Here is a 16,110-nt window from a genome sequence, read left to right on the forward strand (position 1 = left end):
TACTAAATTGTGTATACTTTTCTGAGCACCTACTCAGAAAGAGGACTGAAAGTACAACTTTGATTAGAAATACAGTTATTCTTGCAACTGTAAATGTTTTATTTTACTTTATTTTATTTGAGCTGGGAGAGAGAGAAGTGCATGTATGTGTGTGCGCGTGTGTGTGTGTGTGTGTATAAGAGAGAGAGTAATAGCACTCTCATCCTCTGATTCACCTCTCAAATGCCTGCAATGACTGAGCTTTTGTAAGAACAGGTCCAATAGAATGGTGATAATGAAAATCTAAATTGAAGAATGAGTGTAAAAAAGAACACAAAGACAACCAGGTTGGCCAGTGCATTTGAGAAGATTAATGATAAGGTGAGGAGAGGAACGGTGATAGCTGGAAGGAGAAGGGCTATTGAGAGACAGTTTTGAAAGGTGTATGTGTGTGTATTTCAAATAAGAAAGACTTGATCATGTGGAAGTTCTGTGGAATGTTTTTAAAGAGAGAAATGTTCAAAACAGAAGCCTGAAGACATCAGATCTACACATGAAGAAGGAAGTAAGCTTTGTTATTTTAACAAGAAGAAAGACAGAAAAGCTGGTAGAGTGGATTTGAAAGTTGAGTGACAGGTACTTGTAGAAATTCTATTAGCTTCAAGAGCTTCTAATTTCTCTTTGATGTAGAGGAAATAGCATCTGTTAAGTGTGATGGAGTAAGATGGCAAAGTTCTAAAATTTGAGAACAATCAGAAAACTTTGAAATAGTTGTTACAGGGAAATAACTGAGCATGGAAACCTGGAAGTGCCAGGCAGATGTGAATTTGCTGACTCCAGTCCCTGAAGTCTTACTATAGGAACACTCTGCTCCAAAGTGGCCTCTTTGCAAACTGCGTTCCCCAAGTTATGATAGAGCAGGATTTTTACCTGTTTGCAGGATGCAATTATTCTCACATTTCATCAATGGTATAGTTATCCTTGCAACCATATTCTCTTTCTCTCCCATCCAAGTACTAACCAGGCCCGACCCTGCTTAGCTTCCGAGATCAGACGAGATCGGGCGCGTTCAGGGTGGTATGGCCATAGACCATATTCTCTTTCTCTACTCACTTGCTTAGTCTTTATACAAATAAGCCTGTGACTCAATTTTCTGTCAACTGTGTTAGTCATAACAGATACACCGTCATGTGGACACATACCCTCACCTTAAATTCCATGAATTATCTTTCCAGTGAATCTGACCCATCCCCCATTCATCAACTATTTCCCATTGTATCTTGGCTTCATACATGATTTTTTCATGACCTTTTTTTCTTTTATATATACAAGGGGAACAAATTTTTATAGCCTTGTCTATACTTTTGAGGAATGGTAGTTTTTCTACATACATACATGATTGCTCCACAGTGACATGGGAGAGTTGTTTAATCTGATCCTAGCCACTAACCTCATGACACATGGTATCAGGTTGCAGTTTAACACAGAGTAAGAAAGCAATTTATAATAAGAACTCAGGTGACAATGTGAGTTCAAGAGGCACAATAAACTGGTAGTGTTTGGTAGGAGATTGGAAGGTTACCCACGGGGAAATAAAAAACTGTTCCTGAGTTAGAATAAAATTAACTAAGCCAATAAGTATCTTCAATTCTATGGTTACAGTCTCAGGGAACACATTTAAAATAATTGCAGAACTTTTGTACCTGGGAAAGCTGAAATATTTCTAAATATGAAGGTTCTCAGAAGCAACAGAGTGAAGAGAAAAGAGCATGGCCAAGAAATATGGCAAACCTGTGTTCAAATCCTAGGCCATTTACTTCCTGCTTGAATAACCCTGAACAAATTCCCAAACATTTCTGACACCATTTTCTATTCTACAAAAAGGAGCATGATGTCTGCTTTGACTGTTGAAAAGGTTATATTAGCCTATATAGTAGCCACTAACAACATTTGGCTATTAAAATTTGAATCAGTTAGGAATAATATTGAAAATCATTTCCTTGGTTGGACTAGACACAGATGAAGTACTCAATTTATACATATTGCTGGTGGCTGTCATGTAGGACAAGACAGACATATTACTAGAACATTTCCATCATGACAGAAAATTCTATTTGACAGTACGGTAATTTTAAAGATTAGATCCTCATTTACGATAGCTAACTTTGTCAATCATAACAAACTTATAAGACAATGTGAAAAAATCTGTACCAAGCATGCTGTATATATTAATGTAATTTTCATAGCTCTTGGGATCAGCAATGAGAATACATGTGATCTATGGATAGAAAATAATAGATTGAAGAGGCTAAATAATTACCCAATATCTGAAAGTTTATAAATTCTCATTTTTAATAGTGTGTTCAAAATCAAAGAAGAAAAATATCAGAAATTCATTTCAAATTCTCGTTACTAAGATTACAAATTTATGCTGTCAAATGCCTGAGAAGGTGCTTTCATACACTCTGAGACTGTTGGAAAATTCTAGCAGCAGGGACAGGTAAGCTATAAAATTTTGAAAGTTCTATGCAGGAAAGAGAAGAGTAAGGTAGGAAAAACCCTTGTATGCAAAGATTGTAACAGCAAAGTAGATGACCTCTAAGTTGTCTAATCTTGGATGATAGGATTCTGGGAAGTTTCATATTACATGTTCCATTCTGTCAGAAATAATTGGAAGGTATAGCTATTTACTCCAAGAAATAGAGGTATTTTCTGTTTTTGTGTTTGCCAATCAATACCTGCCTCTTTGCAGAGACCTAGGTTCTGAGGAACAGGTGGAGAGGAGCAATTTTATCTTGAAAGCAAAGAAATAGTTTGGGAAATGGGTCCAAGTAGTTGAGTGTAAGATCTTATTAACAGGACAAATTGTGCTTTTAAGACGTACTGTCTGTCTTCCCAAGACCTCTGCTTCAGAACTTTATCCATTATTTTCTAAAAGAAGTAAGTCACAGGAGCCTGTATTTTGGCATCACAAGTTAAACTGCCACCTGCACTGCGGCATCCCATACGAGCATGGATTCGCGCCCTGGCTGCCATCACAGCTATTTGAGGAGTGAATCAGCAGATGGAAGATCTCACTTTCTGTCTCTTCCTAGCTCTCTATAACTCTGCCTTTCATATAAATAGTAAAATAAATCTTTAAAATAAATAAATCATGACATTCAAGTAATAGACACAACTGTACCTTGTTAAACACATGCCTGATATAAGAACAACAGAAGCATTAACTAAAAAGACAAAAAACCAAAAAAAAAAAAACAAATAACACATTTGAATAATAGCTTTATGAGGGGTATTCAAAATGTCCATGGAAAATACATACTATGAAGGGCTAGTTTTGTGGTGTAGTGGGTAAAGTGCCACCTCTGACATCAACATAGCAGCACCGATTCATGTCCCAACTGCTCCACTTCTTTTTTTTTTTTTAATTAAACTTTTGTCTAATGAATATAAATTTCCAAAGTACAGCTTATGGGTTACAATAGCTTCCCCCTCCCAAAACTTCCCTCCCACCCACAACCCTCCCCTTTCCCGCTCCCTCTCCCCTTCCAATCACATCACTTCTAATCCAGATTTGTGCTAAAGGTCGGGAAATGCAGTGGAAGATGATCCAAGTGTTTGGGCCCTTGCCACCCATGTAGAAGGGCCAGATGAAGCTCCTGGTTTCAGCCTGGCCCTGCCCTGTCCTTTGCTACCATCTAGGGAGGGAATCAATGCATGGAACATCTCTGTCTCTCTCTCTCTCTCTCTCTCTCTCTCTCTCTAACTCTGACTTTCAAATAAACAAATGAATCTTTGTTTTTTATTTTTATTTTTTTGACAGGCAGAGTGGATAGTGAGAGAGAGAGAGACAGAGAGAAAGGTCTTCCTTTTTGCCGTTGGTTCACCCTCCAATGGCCGCTGCAGCCGGAGCATCTCGCTGATCCGAAGCCAGGAGCCAGGTGCTTCTCCTGGTCTCCCATGCGGGTTCAGGGCCCAAGGACTTGGGCCATCCTCCACTGCCTTCCCAGTCCATAGCAGAGAGCTGGCCTGGAAGAGGGGCAACCGGGATGGAATCCGGCGCCCCAACCGGGACTAGAACCCGGTGTTCCGGTGCCACAAGGCAGAGGATTAGCCTGTTAAGCCACAGCACTGGCCACAAATGAATCTTTAAAAAATACTATGAGAAATTATGCATGGAGGCTTGCACTGTGGCTCAGTAGGTTAATCTTCTACCTGTGGCACCAGCATCCCATGTGGGCACCAGTTGTAGTCCTGGCTGCTCTTTTTCTGATCCAGCTTTCTGTTGTGGCCTGGGAAAGCAGTTGAAAATGGTCCAAGGGCTTGGGCCCCTGCACCCATGTGGGAGACTCAGAGGAAGATCCTGACTCTTGGCTTTGGATCAGTGCAGCTCCAGCCGTTGCAGCCATTTGGGGAGTGAACCATTGGATGGAAGAACTTTCTCTCTGTCTCTGCCTCTCTAACTCTACCTCTCAAATAATCAATAAAATCTTAAAAAAAATACACATGCATTTCAAAGAAATTTGTACCAAGATAAACTTATCTTTTAATAGGATTTTCCATAATTTTTGATACACCCACATATTAGCCAGGAAAGATATCTAGATTATGTGACAATAACAAATTTACTAAGAAATCTCTGGGGAAAAATTGACTTCTCACTTTAGCCACAGCTAAACTGAGTAAACTGAGTAACTCTAGCTTTTCTTGGTAAGTCTCTAGCAAATAGTGAGTAAGGGATTTAAAATTTGTAAGTTTACTTTTCCAATAACTACAGAATCATATGTGATCATTTTAGAGGCCAAATGTAAAAGTGTTTTACATCAGTTCTATCCATCTTTGATTCATCAAAACTCAATCACATGGTCAACCACCAAACTATAGGCTGAAGTTGAATATGTTACTTTACTGTAGATTCAAGCAACATATGCCTTATTCCTATAATCATCTGCAAGATATTCATTTAAAAGAACGAAATAGGGGGCCGGCCTGTGGTGCAACGGGTTCAAGCCCTGGCCTGAAGCTCTGGCATCCCATATGGGCGCCTGTTCTAGTCCTAGCTGCTCCTCTTCTGATGCAGCTCTCTGCTATGGTCTGGGAAAGCAGTAGAAGATGGTCCAACTGCTTGGGCCCCTGCGCCCACATGGGAGACCAGGAAGAAGCACCTGGTTCCTGGCTTTGGATCGGCGCAGCTCCAGCCATTGTGGCCATCTGGGGAGTGAACCAGCAGATGGAAGACCTCTCTGTGTCTCTACCTCTCTCTGCAACTCTGTCTTTCAAATAAATAAAAAATAAATCTTTAAAAAAAGAAATAGTTCCTTTGCTTTTACAGCCAAAAAAGGAACAATGAGATAAAGCCAGTCCCCTCTCCCACCTTTTGCTTTTAAATGGCTATTCATTTTAAAGATTTTCCCCAAATTCTTCCACCTAAATGCCTCCTAATTCATTCTTATTAAATAGACTTGATTTCTACATTGTTAAGAAACTTAAATCCAACACACAATTTTTCCCCTGTCCTTTCAGCATGCTACCTGTCCACTCCGAGGGGCAGATTCCTCCTCTGACCCAAAGCCAGATCCTCTTTATGAGCCATGAGCACCTATGTTTCTTTTAGGCCTTGATAGATAAATTATTTCTTTTTTTTTCCTATATCTTTATTTCTGTGTATTTTGTCTCTCCAAGTTTGTTCAAATCTCTGTCATCCTAGAAACCCTTCCCTGGCATTCGGATTATATTCCCATAAGTACAGGTCAGGCTCCAGAGGACACTTCATTCTGTAGTATTGGAAGAGCAATTTATCACTGTTTCCATTTATTTCTAATATCTGTTTTCATAATGTCTCACTAATTTAAATATATATATGATATATGATATATGTGCTACTGGTTTAATCCATATTCTACAGTAAGCTCCAAGCTCTATAAGGACATAACTATTTACTTTATTCACACTGATCTGTGATGCTAAAGCGTAACACTGGCACACGCTTCCTATTCAATGGGAATCTAATAATTTAATAAATAAATTCACTGAAATTGATGCAAATTAAGAAAGCCAATGCCATCGTCTTTGTTAAATCTACTGGACATATTCCTGTCCTTTCCTTCCTGGATTGTTTTGCTGTACTTCAGACTATTGGGTGATCCAGTTTCTTTACATTTTTAAATTTCTTATTGGGCTTGATCCATCAATCTTCTTAGTTTATTTCTTCTGTGATAGTTCCTTTTCTTTTTCTTTTTTCTCTTTATTTCTCTCTCTCTCTTTTTTTTTCTGACAGACAGAGTTAGACAGTGAGAGAGAGAGACAGAGAGAAAGGTCTCCCTTTTCCGTTGCTTCACCCCCAAAATGCCCGCTATGGCCAGCACAGTGCGCTGATCCGAAGCCAGGAGCCAGGTGCCTCCTCCTGGTCTCCCATGGGGTGCAGGGCCCAAGCACTTGGGCCATCCTCCACTGCCTTCCCAGGCCACAGCAGAGAGCTGGACTGGAAGAGGAGCAACTGGGACGGAATCCAGTGCCCCAACCAGAACGGGAACCCGGGGTGCCGGCGCTGCAGGCGGAGGATTAGCCAAGTGAGCCTCAGTGCCGGGCGATAGTTCCTTTTCAAAGAACTAAGTTTTCTACTTCATCTTCCACTATGCACTCCTCAAGTGGTGGTTCTCCCTAAATCGTACCCTTGGGCTAATATTCTCAGTTCAAATTGCTATAAGGGTAATGTTACATGCCATTCATGCACTAATGCACTAAATATAAACAGTCTTAAAAGTTCATGAAAAAATGTGTGTTATAAAAACTACATACATTTTCAAGAATTTTTAGATTAAAATGAATTTAATTAAAATTAATTCTAATTTTCCACATATTCAGTGAAGTATGTTCATATATATTAGTCTTAAGCTTCTTCTTTGAGTTACAACATTTTCTGTCAAACTGTGTACTCTAACTCATCTCTTTGGCATCTCTAATTCAATTGGGATGATTCTGAATTAGTCATCTCCCAAGATTGCTCATCCTCTTACTTTGTATCCTGGTTCATTGACCATACAAGCCAAAATCAAGTATCCATGTCCCCTTTTTCCACTTCCATGCTATCAAACAGTAAGTGCTCTGCACGTACACTTCCAAATGTCTCTTAGGTCTGCCCTCCTCTCTACATCATTAATAACTTTCATACCTGTGCTCTTTACCCTGAATTAGGGAAAGTCTCCTATGATGCTCCTGACCCTTTCCAGCCAAAGCCAATCTCCACACTGTGGCCAAACTGACTTTTTCCAGAAACAATAGTCTTATTCTTCCTCATTTTGGTTTAAGTCCTTTCAAGAACACTGCAAGGCATATAACATAATGTCCAAACTTTTCAAGATGATTTGGATTTTCCATAAATCAACCTCTTCCTGATCTTAATCCTTAATCCTTTTAAAGATTTATTTATTTATGGGAAGTTGGAATTAACAAAGAAGGAGAGAGAGAGAGAGAGAGAGAGAGAGAGAGCAAGATCCTCCATTCACTGGTTCACACTCCAGATGACCACAATAGCCAAGGCTGGGTCGAGGCTGAAGCCAAGACTTTAACCAGTGCCCATACAGGATGCCAGTGTCACAGGCAGTGGCTTGACCTGCTAAGCCACAAAGCTGGCCCCAATCCTTGAATTTTTATAACTCTAACTTCAGTACTAACAACATTAGCTTACTGTGCAAACCTGTTCTTTCTTGCATTCATAATTCTGCTTAAGGAAAGTTAATAAAACTAGCCCTTAATAAAAATCTAAAGCTTTGCTCATAGTTGAACTTTTGTCTCGGACCCACATCCTTCAGAATGTCTGTTCTGTCTGTTCGATCTGGATTTAGTCCCATTTTCTGTGCCCCTATAATGCTCTGAAGATATCTGTATTCTGCATGTAGGGAACTTAATCCTGTGGCGAAATGTATTGGACATGGTGATTGAATGACATTAAGTCATCGGGACCTTAAGTCATTGGGATTTGGAGTTAATTGGTTACCCTAGTGTTGCCTACCAAATCCTTAATAAACTATGTTTAGCATTTTGCAAATGAATAATGAAGCTTAGAAAAGTCAGGTCCCCTACTCTGCTCACACAAAACACAATTCTTTTATCTTCTCCAGTCCTAATAGTCACTGGAGCTACTTTCCTAGGAAATGTTCAAAGACAGTCAATTTGACTCCAGGAGGAAATAAAGGAAATTATGGAAAACTGCTTTCCCTAAGTATAGCAAATGTTTGTAGAATAAATGAGTTTGCAGTTTTAATCTGTTTTCTACTCTAGCAAAGCTGGTGCTGTTCCATCTGAGCTGAGAAACAATTGCAGGTTGAATTATCCATGAAAGCCTATGTGTTTGTCATGCTGTCTGCCCATGCGGGAGACAAGATTTACACATTGAGCTGTGATGAGGTCGAGCTGGAAACCCAGCAAACACTTCTGCACTTGGATAGCTAGAACATCGCATGCCTAAATGTTCAAAAGCCATTCCAGTGCCCGTTGGAGGATAGCATCAAAGAAATGGGCCTTGTGCATATTCAGGGCTTACAGAATATTCAGAGTGCCTGGGCTCTGTCTCTCACTATGTGAACCTTAGCCATAGCCAACAGAGGGTGAAGCAGCGGGATGGTGAAACTTGGTTTAGAGAATGTGACTTCCAGATGAAAAGACTGCCAAGTATCTCTTGAGGAAAAGGCACAGCACATGCTTAGTTCTTCAACAGATGAAATGGATCTGTAACTGGCTCCATGCCGCTCTGAACATTTTTGATCACTGCCATATTTAGTCTCTTCATCAGCGCATATTAGTTGCTTTGGGGCTTTCTAGAATCAAACCTCCTTTCTGATGCTTACTGATTTCTCACCATATGGTCCTGCTGGAAAGGCAGAGCCTGCCTTCCACCTTAGAAACCAAAAGGGCCCACATGCACTTATTCTTAAGTCTTGCTTGAATCTTGAAGCTTGGCACATAACCTAGTCTTAGGTAGCCAAATGCACACAATACTGACTCTGATTTGGGAAAAAAGAAATACTAAGAGCATGAGCGTGAGAAAATACATTCTTTGGCAGTGGCAGTAGTGGCAGCATTGCCTTTAGCACCATGGTATCAGAACCCAAGATGACCATAGGAGGGATATAAACTGGGACTTTCAGCATTCATAAGTATTTAGTAATAATGGCTGTCTTAATCACACTGTTGTCCTGGTGGTTGAACTTTGCTTATTCTCAGTCGTTTTCTGCCCCTGTTTCTTCAACCTTGCTGGCAATTCTATAATTCAGTAATTGTCTTTATTAAAGTCTTATCCTTCTTATATGACTCAAAGAACATTTCAGTTGTTGTTATTAAAGTTCTTGACTGAAAGATAAGGAATATCACTAGAACAATTATTAAAATATGTTAATGAAATTTGTTCATAAAAGAGGGAGAAAAATCATCTCAACATTCAAAATCAATGTTCCGTGTTCCATGCCAAGATTTTGCTTTCTCCTGATTTAATCTGTCATCTTAGGTCAGTGCTTCTCAAGCAAGAGCAATTTTGTCAACAGGAAACCTTTGACTAAGTTTGGAAACATTTTTGATAGTCACCGATGCCAATGTCATCTAGTAGATATTAGCCAGGAAGCTGCTATGCATCATACAATGTACCAGGAAGTCCTCACAATGATGATTTATGTAGCCCCCAACATCAGTAATGCCAAGGGTTGAGTGCCCTGTCTCAAATGATGTTGAATGGATCATAATTCCGACTGCCTCAATGGCTTCCTTATATTTGTAGATGCTCTTAGAATTAATGAAGGAGAGGGGCCAGCACCGTGCCTCACTTGGTTAATCCCATATGGGTGCCTGGCTCTAGTCCCAGTTGCTCCTCTTCCGGTCCAGCTCTCTGCTATGGCCTGGGATAGCAGTAGAGGATGGCCCAAGTGCTTAGGCCCCTGCACCTGCATGGGAGACCAGGAAGAAGCACCTGGCTCCTGGCTTAGGATCAGTGCAGCGCCAGCCACGGTGGCCATTTGGGGAGTGAATCAACAGAAGGATGACCTTTATCTCTGTCTCTCTCTCTCTCTCTCTGTCTGTAACTCTACCTGTTTAAATAACAAGTATTTGAATAGATGATACTATTATAATGAAAATAAAGATAAAATTGGATAAGTGATAGAAATTAGCACGGAGAAGCCAACCTGGAAAACAAGGAAACAGACTTCTCTAAGGTTTACCTTTAAACTACCATTGGAGGAAGAGCTAAGAAATTATGTCAATGAAAGCTTAGCAAAGGAAAGTACTTGGTAACCAAAGAATTTAATCGAAGTCAGTATTATTTTGGCATAAAAGGTGAGGAAAGAGTAGCAGCAAATAAAATGAAACATAAAGAGACTTCAACACATGTCTGGCAGTTGTGAGTTGTTAAATATTAAATCTTTATGGATTCACTTGTTTATGAACCCAAGAACACTGGGACTATCTATACATGCAGTTGCTTTAGCTTGGCTCACACTGATTTAATAAATAGATTATTTCATTATGGCTAGATGTCCAACATGACATTTTACATGTAATGAATAAAAATGTAGAATCAGAATCACAATTAATCAGAATTAATTGTGTATGAGACAATGTTATTGAATTTATAAATGAAACTCTTGAAAAGCGTACGTCCTGAAAAGGAGAAATTTGAAAACTTATAATCAAGTTCAGCTACTGGATTCTCTGCAAAATGAATTGGGAACAAATGGAGACTACTTGACTTCTCCAAGATCATGTAACTTAAAGACTCAAGCTTAAGAGCTGGATCTCTTTGGGGCTGGCACTGTGGCATAGTGGGTAAAGCTACGGCCTGCATGCCACATATGGACGCCTGTTCAAGTCCCTGATGCTCTACTTCTGATCTAGCTCTCTGCTGTGGCCTGGGAAAGCAGTAGAAGATGGCCCAAGTCCTTGGGACCCTGCACCCATGTGGGAGATATGGAAGAAGCTCCTGACTCCTGGCTTCAGACTGGCGCAGCTGTGGCCATTGAGGCCAGTTGGGGAGTGAATCAGCAGATGGAAGACCTCTCTCTCTTGCTCTCTGCCTCTCCTTCTCTCTGTGTGTACCTCTGACTTTCAAATAAATAAATTAATCTAAAAAAAAAAAAGAGCTGCATCTACATCTGCCACCTCAATGCTCTTCCCACCAAACTTCCAGGTTTTAGACAAAATCCAATTAAAATCCAAAGAGAAACTCATTGAGGAGGAGAATTTGGTTTCTTTCCTTTGACGGAAAATTCTCAATTGAATTCTGAACTGCCTTGAATGGGTTATATTTCCCTCATTACCCTAAAAGGATCAAAGTTTACTTCAAGATTTACCTTTTCCTCATGCAGATGAATAACCATTTCCACCAGATTAGAGCCCTGGTTTCACCTTTCCTCTACACTTGATTCAAATGACTGCCTCCAGGGCTTTGGTAAATGAGCTAGGCAGTGAATAATCAGTAATTTCCATTCTGTCACCCATGTGTACAACCTAGGCTATTGTTCAAACTTCATTTCCCTTAACTGTCAAAACACTGTTCCCACCTTGGTGCCTCTAAAGTGAACTTATAGCCATTGTTAGTTAATACCATGTATTTTTTTTTTCTATATTTGATGAGCACAAGATAAATGAAATGTCTGAGAGACCAATATGGTCTGAGACTAACAGTATGAAGGAACCCTCTCAATACGTATTTCCTATTGTAGACAAACAGGTCCTTATGTGGAAATCTGGGCCACTTCAGTTCATCAGTTGAATTCTGGAAAGAGACTTGTTGCATGGAAAGAAAAGCCTTTGATTAACCTGGTTAAGTGCTAGCTTTGGGGACAGACATTCGGTGCAGCAGTTGAGATGCTTCTTGTTCCTATATCCAAGTGACTGGGTTCCAGTCCCAGCTCTATTTGAGGTTTCATCTTCCTACTAATGTGTACCCTTGGAGGTAGTAGATGGTAACTCAAGTATTTGGGTCCCTATCACCCATGTTGGGGACCCTGGTTGAGTTCCTGGTTCCTGACTTTGGCCTAGCCCATACCTGGAAGGCATGAGAATTTGAAGAATGGCAGATATCTCTTCCCCCTACCACCACTCCCTAATTTTCAAATAAATAAAAATCAAATTTAAAAAATTTCAAGCTTTACTTTTCTTAACTGCTCTGAAGTTTTAATTCCTAATTTATAATAGAAAAGTGATAATATTCAAAATGATTCCAATATTTACCTAAACCTTACTATATACCTGATACTTCTCTGTCAAATTAATAAGAAACAATACGAGGTATATTTTAACACTTTGATTAGAAAAGTTAAGGCAAATAAATTATTTGAAGACTTGCCCAAGATCACAAGACTGCAAGGTACCAAAATGATCATATTAGAAAGCTTCATTCTTTTAACTGCATAAATCCTATGAAATTGTAGTCTAGCTATTGTATTCTTTCTGCCTTTCTCCAGAAAAATGATTCAAAACTGAATTACAGAGAGATGAAAACAGCATCGCTAATTTATAACCTGGCTTGTTCATCCCAGTGTATGAGTATTTTCATGAAAATCATGCTGTTTCAAGAGGAATCTACTTTATTTTCTTATTTTGCATGTTTATGTGAATTTTCACAGATTCTGTATGTTCTAGGAAGCTTTCAGTATGCCCAGAATTCTGCGGCACTCCTTGCATTATGGGGCTATGACCATAGAGCTGCATCACCTTCATCTCCTTTCTTGCCCCCTGTTACTCACATCCAGGCTGTTATCAATGTATATTAAAACTACTGCAAACCAACTCTAAGGCCCACCCACTTATCTTCCCTGTTGCTGCCTCTAGGTGGGCAGAGTTTGCCATTATCTTTCTCTCACAAAGTCTCCTCCTGACTTCCTTGTTTCCTGTTTTCTCCATTTCCATCTCTCTCCACTTTGCACCTACAGTGCTGTTTCTGAACTTTGAATTTGATCATGTCATACTCCTGCATAAAGGTATCAATGGTTTCTAAATTTTCTTAGGTCACATTGAAGAATGATTCATAGCTACCCATGTGGTCCAGTTCCTGCTTGCTTCTCCAGCCTTAATTCTCTTCACTCCATACTCCTCTTCTTACATGCCACAGTCCCTATCTCACATCCTGTCCATCCCATGGTCTCAGGAATATAACTAGGTTCTTCCAGAAGTGATGGACAAAACATAAATATGTGCAAACTTATATTACTTTCTCTACTTTTCAACAAATGAAAAATACCCTTTGAGAAAGTGTTCATTCCTTTGCCCTCCTAGATTTAACACTACATAGATCTTATCACTTCCTCCTTTCAAAAGATGACTCCCTAGTCATCACAAACATTTTTACCATCTTTCTGCTAATTCTATATATTAATAAAAATACTTTGATTTGTAAGTCATAAAACCCAGTTCACACCATGTTTAATTAGATACCATGTGTCTAATTCTCTTCTTTAGGGGTTGCCTGTCTCTCATCTCTCTTTGATAAGGGTGGGTTCACGGAACTAGGTTTCCCATATACAATCTTTACAACAAGCAGCCCAAGGTCTTGGTGAATTGGTCAAGTGAATGCCCATCCCAATGAAACAATTATGATCGCTCCCCAAGGAAACTGGAATTAGAACCAAAAGGAAATAGTGTGTCTTTCTGAGTCCAAGCAAAATATCTACTGTGTTGAGTGGCTACATCTTCTGTTACATATATGAGGAGCAGAGAAATACGATCCAGATAGAGAAAAAAAGGAATTAGATACACTGAACAACACAATCCTAACAGTAATAAAAAGCAGAAAAAATTTCACATCCCTCTAGTAGCTGTTCCTCATCTTTCCTGATGCATAGAAACTTTTTGTACTTGGCTCCCATGAGAAACCCATGTTCCTTCCTTTTTGTCTGCTTAAGCTGCTCAATTTTATTCCTATTACATTAAAACAAGAAACTATAATAATATATTGACTATCTGCCTATAATATGTTTGATAACAATATACATCCAAGTTATATGCACATATGCATATAAAGTGTGTATGTATGAAAATCTGTATCATGAGGACACTTAAAATTTCATGAAAAAAATGAAGTGCAAATATAAATTTATTTGAAGCAAAATATTTGAAGTTCATGAATGGCTTTTTCATAGTACCTTTTCCATGAATTTTTGAAGACTTTTCATACACACACACACACACACATGCAGAATCTCATTGAGTCATTATCATAACAAGAATTTATTATGATTCCTATTTATAGGTGAAAAATATAAAATCGTAAAATTTATGTTACACATTCAAGACCCCACATTTAATAATGATGGAGACAAATATGAAATCATGATATTTTTGGCTGGCTCTGAAATTCCCCATTTGTCTGTGTTCTCCACCTTCTACTTATTTGAATCAAAATATTAGTCAATTGTTCAATCACTTGTTCACTCACTCATAAAACTTGTAGTAATTTCTCCTCTAAGGAAGACACTATGAAAATATTTTTCCATAAATCTTTTTGACAATCTGATAATACTTTTGGGAGACAATTTTCTGCCCATCTTTAATCAGTCATTTTTTCCTGGATTAGCTTTTCAAGGATGGTTGTGCAGCAAACAATCTTGGAAGGCAGAATTAATATCTCCTTCCATTCTAGAGGAAAAAAATTTTTCTTTGGCCAGTATAATAAAATTAATCTTTCCCTCCAAGGGGAAATGTTGGGCACACTTGGTAGAAGTACACTTTGAATGATCGTGGTTTTCTGGTCTTGGGTTCCCTCAACTGAAATGTAGATCTATTGAGTCTATAGCATCTATATGGGCCAATCCGCATCACCCCATGGGTTATGGAGCTGAGGAAAACCAATGTGAATACAAAACTCATGAGTGCCTGCTGTGTTGTGAGCATTAAAATCCTTTACCTGTGACCCAGAGGTCCATCAGCTCCTGGCCTTTCCATGCAGCAAGGTAACGTGTTGGCTTGCCAACAAGAAAAATCTTAGAACCTTCACAGTTCTTGACAAATATAAATTATGTAATAGTTGCAGGTAAATATTATGGAAATTCAACTATTCATTAGTGTTCAAATAGATTTAAAAACACCAGAACCTGTGCATGATTCCAGATCTACTTAATTTCCAAGTTATCAAAGAAAGTGCAAAGGAGTTAAAGGAGAGGAATAGAATTAATACACTCGATCTTAGCCAACAGGCCAAGAAGCGCTAGAACAGATCATTTTAATTGGTCAGATGTGCCCTGCCATGTAGTAGGTGCAAAAGAACACTTGCTGAATGGCTGACATTGTAGCACATCTCAGGGTCTAGCACAGGGATTAGTGAGTAGCAAGTAGAGTAGACAAATAATCTTAGAGGTTAAGAGGCTTTAGAGTCAAATAGCTTGATGTTTAAATATGACATTGTGTGACACTGAGCCACTTACTGAATGTATCTGAATAGTAATTTCCTTATCTCTAAGGCAGGAATAATAGATCCTATCTCACAAGGGTGTCATGGGCATTAAACAAGGTGATGTATAGAGTATTTAGCTTGAAGCTGCACACATAGAATGTGATTATTAAATGATAGATATTAGTATTCCTAATAAGTCCTCAATAAAAACTGGATGAGTGAGTGATTGATTTCTCTACACCCATTTACCTGCATCTTAACTATCAGATCATTTTCCATTAGTAGCCTCCCCGTGGTAAGTAATGCAAGCATGTTTATAAATACAGATCACTACCTGAACCATGCAGTTTTAACAGCGAGGGACCCCTGATTTTAACTGTAGTGGATACTAATGGTCCCTTCATTGTAAAAAAAATATCTTCAGGCTGCTGTTTTAGAGATAGCATTGAGACTGGGCACTCACTTTGTGCCTTTCTACAAATGGTGTGAGAAATTACAAAGCTAGGAGTTTTCCTAGTAATCCATTTGTCTCTTTCCTGTCTTGCAAGTGGAACCAGTACTGCTGTTGCCAAGCAACGGTGCAGTGGTGGGAGTGATGGTGCATGTGTAATATGGCACTGTGGGAGTGAGGGGCTTAGCTCTAGAGCTGATCCAAGGGCACTGAAAAGGGACACTGAAGAGTGTGCTTTTCTGCAAGAGTTGGCCAGTCATGTCATTAATGCAAATCTCCCCTTAATTAAAAGAGCTGTGTCCAT

The sequence above is a fragment of the Lepus europaeus genome, chromosome 16 (genome assembly GCF_033115175.1).
Source record: "Lepus europaeus isolate LE1 chromosome 16, mLepTim1.pri, whole genome shotgun sequence".
Lineage (NCBI taxonomy): Eukaryota > Metazoa > Chordata > Mammalia > Lagomorpha > Leporidae > Lepus > Lepus europaeus.